The 8,975-nt window shown below is 36.2% G+C and overlaps 1 non-coding gene across 1 annotated transcript; it reads right to left on the minus strand.

Moving 5' to 3' along the window:
- Positions 1–767: 767 nt before the first annotated feature.
- On the minus strand, positions 768–873 carry LOC121213431 (small nucleolar RNA R71). Its single transcript, XR_005908813.1, has one exon. It is a non-coding gene; the product is annotated as a small nucleolar RNA R71 (small nucleolar RNA).
- Between the last annotated feature and the right edge of the window lie 8,102 nt (positions 874–8,975).

Consider the following 8,975-nt stretch of genomic DNA (forward strand, 5'->3'; position numbering starts at 1 on the left):
TAATAGTTAGTTTCAAGAATGATTCATTATAAATATTTAAAACCTGTCACGAATATCACGTATCAAGTTTTTAGCGCCGTTACCGGGGAACTAAGATATTAGGAACACTCGATTTTTATTACTTTAGCCATTTACTTTTACTTCAATTTAAATTTTATTCTGATTTTTATTACTAATTCTTTTTTTTCCCTTTTTCTAGCAGGTTCTTATAGTTTTTGACTAGAAGAAACCAGTCAGGACCATTACTTTTTGACAGTGAGATCGATCACACAGTTCGCAGAAACCAAAGAGAAATAAGGCGAAGCTTAAGATACACAGAGAACGAGCAAGAGGACGATATTCAAACCACAATCGAGGAGATGGCTGAAAACCAAGAAAATCCGCTACCTCCTGCAATTGTTGTTAATCAAAATCCTACTCCGCGCACTATGTATGATTATGCTAAACCTAATTTAACAGGAACGGAGTCAAGTATAGTTAGACCTGCTATTGCTGCAAATAATTTTGAACTGAAACCTAACACAATTCAAATGATACAACAGTTTGTTCAGTTTGATGGTTTATAGGACGAGGATCCCAACGCTCACTTGGCAAATTTCCTAGAATTTTACGATACCTTTAAAATTAATGGTGTTTCTGATGATGTCATTCACCTTCGGTTGTTTCCCTTTTCGTTAAAGAATAAGGCTAAACAATGGTTGAACTCGTTACCACGAGGGTGATCAAAATTTTTTTATTAAAATACTTTCCACCGACTAAAACAGCCCAATTACGTAATGATATCTCTTCTTTTGTGCAGATAGATTTAGAAACACTCTATGATACATGGGAGAGATACAAAGACCTTTTGAGAAGGTGTCCTCACCATGGTTTACCACTTTGGCTACAGGTTCAAACGTTCCATAATGGGCTGAATCCTTCGACTTGGCAGATGATTGATGCAGCCGCTAGAGGAACTATCAGTAATAAGACACCTGAGGCGGCTTACGAATTTATTGAGGAGATGTCACTAAATAACTATCAGTGGCAAGTCATGAGGACAAAGCCAACAAAAACAACCTGTGTTTATAATGTCAATTCGGTCACCATGCTCTCTAATCAGGTAGAACTCTTGAATAAGAAATTTGATGGTTTTCTTAGTTCTTCACAGGTTCACCCAGTAATGCAGTGCGAAGTAAGTGGAGGTGGATCAAGCAATTCAAAATACCCACCTTATGGCCACAACATGGAGAATAAGTAGTTAAATTACATGGGTAACAATTCTTGATTCAAAACAAATCTTATATGAATACTTACAATGCAGGTTGGAGGAATCACCCAAAATTTTCATGGGGAGGCTAAGGAAATCAGAAACCACCACCCCCTCTAGGCTTTTAGCAACCACCATACCAGCAGGAGAAAAAACTGAACCTTGAGGAGATGCTAACCAAATTCATCTCGGTGTCAGAGACTTGTTTTCGAATACCGAGACGACACTTAAAAATCAACAAGCATCGATCCAAGGGCTCAAAACTCAAATTGGACAGTTGGCTAAGATGATTTCCAAAAGAGCACTAGGAAATCTACCTAGTAACACCGAACCCAATCCAGAAGCACATGTGAAAGCAATTACAGTAAGGAGTGGGAAAGTGTTAGCTGAATCGGAAAAGAAGCCACAACAAGAAGCTGACAAAAGCAAAGTAGAGGAGGTAAAACCCAAAAGCAATGACAATCCAATGCCGAAGGAATATAAACCATCAATTCCATACCCAGAAAAGTTGAAGAAAGACCGCATGGATGCACAATTTGGTAAATTCCTTGAACTTTTTAAACAACTACATATTAACTTACCTTTTGTTGAAGCTATATCGTAGATGCCTACATACAAATTTTTTTTAAAGGAACTCCTAACTAACAAAAGGAAGTTTGAAGACTTATCTACAGTGTAACTTAACGAGGAATGCTCAGCTATACTCCAAAACAAACTGCCAACCAAACTAAAAGATCCAGGAAGTTTTACTATACCCTGCTTAATTGGTAGTTTTAACGTTGATAAGGCACTAGCTGATTTAGGTGCTAGCATTAATTTGATGCCATATAAAATGTTTAAACAACTTGTTCTTGGGGAACCTAAACCCAATAGGATGAGTATTCAACTAGTTGATAGATCTGTTAAATATCCTAAGGGTATTATAGAGGACATACTTGTAAAACTAGATAAATTTATATTCCTTGTTGACTTCGTTGTGCTTGATATGGACGAAGATGTTGAAGTGCCTTTAATCTTAGGGCATCCATTTTTAGCCACTGCTAGGGCTGTTATTGATGTGATGGTAAAATGGTACTTAGAGTAGGTGACGAAGAAATCATTTTTAAAATTTATGATGCCATGAAATTTTCTAGGGAACATGATGACTCATGTATTTTATTGACTCTATTGATCACGCTGCTTAAGACTCTTTTCAGGAAATCATACATAAGGACACGTTGGAACTGTGCCATGCCCAAGGAGAGGAGATAGATGACGATGATTCCGAGACAAGTAAAATAAAAGCTAAACTGAATTTCAATGGATCTTCCCAAAGACAAGCAGAATATGAGGACATTAAAGGGAACGATGACTTTAAGCAAAAACCCTCTATTGAAGAACCTCCCAAACTGGAACTCAAACAATTACCAAATCACTTGGAATACGCATTTCTTGGAAATAATTCTACATTACCAGTTATTATTGCGTCTAACTTGCAACCCAAGGAGAAAGAGGAATTAATCCAAGTATTAAAAGAACATAAAAAGGCCATAGCTTGGAAAAATTTTTGACATTAAAAGGATCAGCCCTTCTTTTTGCACCCACAAAATTTTAATGGAAGATGAATATAAACCATGTGTGCAAGCTCAAAGACGACTGAAACCCAACATGAAGGAAGTTGTTAAAGCCTAGGTAATTAAACTTCTAGATGCTGGAATTATTTATCCTATTTCTGACAGATCTTGGGTAAGTCTAGTGCAGGTTGTTCCTAAGAAAGGAGGCATGACTGTGGTAGCCAAACAGAATAATGAACTAATTCCGACTAGGACAGTCATAGGTTGGAGAGTTTGCATTGACTATAGGAAGTTAAATGATGTCAGGAGAAAAGATCACTTCCCCTTGCCATTCATTGACCAAATGTTGGAAAGACTATCAGGGCACAAGTACTACTACTTCTTAGACGAACTATCTGGCTATTTCCAAATCCCAATAGCCCCTGAAGATCAGGAAAAAATGACATTCACATGTCCATACGGTACATTTGCTTATCGAAGAATGCCCTTTGGATTATGTAATGCTCCTGCTACGTTCCAGTGCTGCATGATGGCCATCTTTGATGAACTCATAGAAGATATCATAGAGGTATTTATGGATGATTTCTTAGTATTCGGTAACTCTTTCCATCTTTTCCTTAAAAAATTAAAACGAGTTCTAATAAGATGTGAGGAAACGAACCTTGTACTTAACTGGGAAAAATGTCACTTTATGATTCAAGAAGGTATTGTGTTAGGACATAAAATTTCTAGTAAAAGGATTGAGGTTGATAAATCTAAAGTCAAAATCATTGAAAAATTACCTCCTCTAAGTTCGGTTAAGGCTGTTAGAAGTTTTTTAGAACATGCTAGGTTTTATAGAAGATTTATTAAAGATTTTTCCAAAATAGCGAAGCCTTTGACCAAATTACTAGAAAAAGATATGCTGTTTAATTTTGATTAGGAATGTTTAGAAGCATTTAATGCTCTAAAGGATAAATTGATTAATGCTCCAATTATAATAGCACCTGATTGGAATTTACCTTTTGAACTGATGTGTGATGCGAGTGACTTTGCAGTAGGTGCAGTTTTGGGACAGCGAAGGGAGAAGCACTTTCAACCTTTTTATTATGCCAGCAAAACTTTGACAGCCGCACAGGAGAACTACACCACCACGAAAAAAGAATTGTTAGCTGTGTTTTTTGCATTCGATAAATTTAGGCCATATCTAATATTGTCCAAAGTTGTCATTTTTACTGGCCATTCTGCCCTTCGCTACCTATTAACTAAGACTGATGCTAAACCTCGACTCATTCGATGGATTTTGTTATTGTAGGAATTCGACTTGGAAATTCAAGATAAGAAAGGAGCAGAAAATCTCGCAGCTGACCATTTATCCAGGCTTGAAAATTCAAGTACTAAAGAGCTAGATGAAGAGGAAATAAATGATTCGTTCCCTGAAGAACAATTTTTTGCTATTTTTGACTCGGAGGTACCTTGGTTTGCAGACATCGCGAATTTTTTAGCCGCAAACGTTATCCCAAAAGGGTTGACACATCAGCAAAAGAAACGATTCTTTATTGATGTGAAAACCTACTTTTGGGAAGATCCTTTTCTTTTCCGTATATGTGCAGATCAAGTCATTCGGTAATGCGTTACAAGAATAGAAGCATTAAAAATCTTGGGACATTGCCACTCAGGACCAGCTGGAGGACATTACGGTGGAAATAAGACTGCACAAAAAATATTTAAATCAGGTTTTTATTGGCCCACCTTATTCAAAGATGCCAACAGGTATGTTATTTCTTGTGACAAATGCCAAAGGACAGGTAATATCTCTAACCGTGATGAAATACCTCAGACATATATACTTTCATGTGAAATATTTAATGTTTGGGGTATCGACTTCATGGGTCGATTCCCTAGTTCATTTGGGAATAAATACATCTTAGTAGTTGTCGATTATATGTCTAAATGGGTTGAAGCCCAAGCTCTGCCTACAAATGATGCTAGAGTAGTGGTACGTTTCCTTAAAAACTTTTCTCTCGATTTGGAACACCTAGATTAATCATCAGCAATAGGGGGACTCATTTCTGTAACGCCTAATTTGAAAAGACCCTCAAGAAATATGGAGTTTACCACCGAATAGCTACCCCTTACCACCCTCAAACTTGTGGCCAAGTCGAAGTGGCAAGAACTTAAACGTATCCTAGAAAAGATGGTAGGATTAAATAGGAAAGATTGGGCAATGAAAGTAGATGACGCATTATGGGCTTATAGAACTGCTTGTAAAACCCCCATAGGAACATCACCATACAAACTCGTTTATGGAAAAAGTTGTCATATTTGACTTGTTCTTAATTATGTGTTCTTAATTCTTGTTTTGATATTCCAGGATATTGATTCAAGTTAAGCTCTTATTCAGACGAGGAATAGACCTTGTCTAAGAGTACATTTGTCATAATTAAGCGGAGTTGATTGTGTGCCTAGATATAGGGTGACAAGATTTTGCTGGATTAGGGTGAAACCTAATAAGGGGATCTATAGATCGAGTTAATGCAACCCTAGGAAGTTAATTAGAAAGAGATTTCAATTATTCAACCTAGGGTTAGACGTTGTTAGTCTCGAGAGGGATAATAATATAACTTAGGGATTTTTACGGATCAAGTCAAATGAATAAAACGTCTGATTCAGAGTCAAACTAACAAGTGAAGTCTAGGTGGATTTTTCATTAGGTATTGTCTTAATTCAATTGTTTTTCCAAAAGTAATTCCCCAATTCTATTTTCTGTGAATTCTTAGTTTAGTTAATTAGTTAGTTAAAACAAACTCTTCTTAAGCTAGATAATAAAAAGACAGTCATTACTAGTACTTTTGGTTCCTTTGGGTTTGATAATCTGGTCTTGCTAAATCTATACTACTGTTCGATAGGTACACTTGCCTTCATCGTGATAATAGTTAGTTTCAAGAATGATTCATTATAAATATTTAAAACCTGTCATGAATATCACGTATCACTGATCCTAGCTATGTCTTCCTTAGGGATAGTCAGACATGGGAGAAGAAGATGGACAAGATTTTCGCTTGATTTTTGCTTTTTAATTCATTTAATTACCAAATGACCAAAATGCCCTTTTCTTAAAACATAAAATTTCTTTTTCTTCATGTCCGTTTTTGTCCACTAACTTAAAAAATGTCTAATTACCATCTAAGGACCTTCAATTTAAAATTTCATAGCAAATAAACACCTTTAGCATATAGAACTCAAGTTTTGCCCTTTCTGTAATTTAGTCTTTTTTGCTAAATTAAGTGCTCAAATGTCAAAATTTTCGAACGAAATTTTCACAAAATCATTTTGTAAAATTGTAGACCATAAAAATATAATAAAATTAAATCTTTCTGTGTCGGATTTGTGGTCCTGAAACCACTATTTTGACTAGACTCAAAATCAGGTTGTTACAACTCTCCCCCTTTAGGGATTCTCGTCCCTGAAAATCGTACCAGAAAGTAGGTTTGGGCACTGTTTTCTCATAGTTTCCTCTGGTTCCCACATAACCTCTTCAACCCCATGTCATTGCCATAAAAATTTCACTAGGGCTGTACTTTTATTTCTCAACTGTTTAACTTCCTGAGATAAGATCTTGATCGATTCTTCACCATACATCATATCCGGTCGAATCTCAATCTCTGTTGGAGAAATCACATGTGAAGGATCAGAACGGTCTTGTCGCAACATTGACACATGAAACACATTATGAATCCTTTCTAACTCTGTCGGTAAAGCTAACCGATATGTCACTGGCCCTATTCTTTCAATAACCTCATACGGCCAACTGGAACGTGGACTTAACTTGCCTTTACAGCCAAATCTCAGAATCTTTTTCCACGGACATACTTTCAGAAATACCTTATCACTGACTTGAAATTCAATTTCTCTTCTTTTCAAATCTGCGTATGACTTTTTTCTATCTGAAGCAGCTTTTAAGCAATCAAGGATTACCTTTACTTTTCCTTCAGTTTCTCTAACCAAATCAACCCCATGCATCTGTTTCTCACTAATTTCTGTCCAATACAACAGAGTACAACACTTGCGGCCATACAATGCTTCATACGGTTCCATCTTTATACTCGACTGAAAATTATTGTTATAAGCAAATTCGACCAATGGTAGATATTTCTCCTAACTACCTTCGAATTTTAAAACACAACATAGGAGCATATATTCAAGAATTTGAATTACACTTTTGGATTGACCATCAGTTTGCAGATGAAATGTTGTACTAAAATTTAACTTCGTACCCAAAGCTTCTTGTAATTTCTTCCAAAATCTCGAAGTAAACCTCAGATCTCTATTCGAAATGATATAAATAAGCACTCCGTGCAATCTCACAATCTCAGAAATGTACAATTCAGCTAACTTATCAAGTGAGTAGTCAGTACATACTAGAATAAACTGAGTCGATTTGGTCAATCTATCAACAACAACCCAGATAAAATCTTTCTTTTTCGGAGTTAGAGGGAAACTCGTCACAAAGTCCATCATAATTCTATCCTATTTGCACTTGGGTACCATCACTGGCTGAAGTAAACCCGAAGGCACTTGATGTTCGACTTTTACTTGTTGACAAATCAAACATCTAGATACGAATACAGAAATATCTCTTTTCATACCTGACCACCAATATAATTTTTTTAAATCATCATACATTTTCATACTACTTAGATGAACCGATAAACAACCACTGTGTGCCTCGTGAAAAATTTTCTGAATAAGTTCATCATTTTTCGGTACACATACTTTATCCTAGAACATCAAAAAATCATCTGAACCGATCCAAAAGTTTGTATCACTACTCAATTCACACTGAGCTCTTTTGGCTTGCAATTCATTGTCATTTTTCTGAGCTTCACAAATTTGCTGAATAAATACCAGTCTAGCTCTCAACTCGGCCAAAATTGAACCATCATTAGACAAGGTCAATCTCGTATTCATAGCTGTCAAAGCAAACAAGGACTTTTTGCTCAAAGCATCTGCGATTGCATTCAGCTTTCCGAAATGATAGTCAATCACTAGTTCATAATCCTTTAGTAACTCGAGCCATCTCCGTTGTCACAAGTTTAGATCTTTCTAAGTCATCAAATATTTTAAACTCTTATGATTAGTAAAAATATGACATTTCTCGCTGTACAAATGATGACGGCAAATTTTCAAAGCAAAAATGATGGCGGGTAAGTCCAAATCGTGCGTCGGATAATTCGTCTCGTGCGGTTTCAATTGTCTCGAGGCATAAGCTATCACTTTGCCCTCTTGCATCAACACACACCCCAAACCATTCAATGACGCGTCACTATAAATTAAAAATTATTTTCCCAATTTAGGTTGTACTAAAACTGGTGCCTCAGTCAATAATGCTTTCAATTTCTCAAAACTTTGCTGACATGTTTCGGACCATTCAAATTTAACATCTTGTTGCAACAACTTGGTCATAGGAGTAGCAATCATCGAAAATATTTTGACAAAACATCGATAATAATGGGCTAAGCCCAAAAAGCTTCTAATTTCATATACATTTCTTAGCAGTTTCCATTCAACAATTGCTGAAATCTTACTTGGATCAACCTGAATACCATCACCTGAGACAATATGTCCCAAAAATTCGACTTCTCGAAGCCAAAACTTACTTTTATTGGATTTAGCAAACAATTTCTTATCTCTCAACTTCTACAATATAGTTCTTACGTGCTCGACATGCTCGGACTCATCTCGAGAATAAATTAGAATATCATCAATGAACACAACCACAAACTTATCTAAATACGGTTGGAAAATCCGATTCATCAAGTCCATAAAAATGACAGGTGCATTAGTTAGCCCAAAAGACATAACAAGAAATTCATAATACTCATACCTTGTCCTGAAAGCAGTTTTCGGCACGTCCGACTCTTTAACTCTCAATTGATAGTAGCCAGATCTCAAATCAATCTTCAAGAATACCGTTGCTCCTTTCAACTGATTAAACAAGTCATCAATTCTCAACAAGTATAACATCCGTCACCCATATTCGTCGCCGGGATAGGGTTCGAGGCGTTACCGAGATTTCACATTCATAAACATATTAAATCGAGTCACCAAGTTGCTCTTTAACTAAAAACTTTTCAAATATGTACATCTTGTCCCTTAAACAGGTCTTCGAGACCTAAAACATACCCAGAGGC

Source organism: Gossypium hirsutum, chromosome A13 (genome assembly GCF_007990345.1).
Source record: "Gossypium hirsutum isolate 1008001.06 chromosome A13, Gossypium_hirsutum_v2.1, whole genome shotgun sequence".
NCBI classification, from domain to species: Eukaryota; Viridiplantae; Streptophyta; class Magnoliopsida; order Malvales; family Malvaceae; genus Gossypium; species Gossypium hirsutum.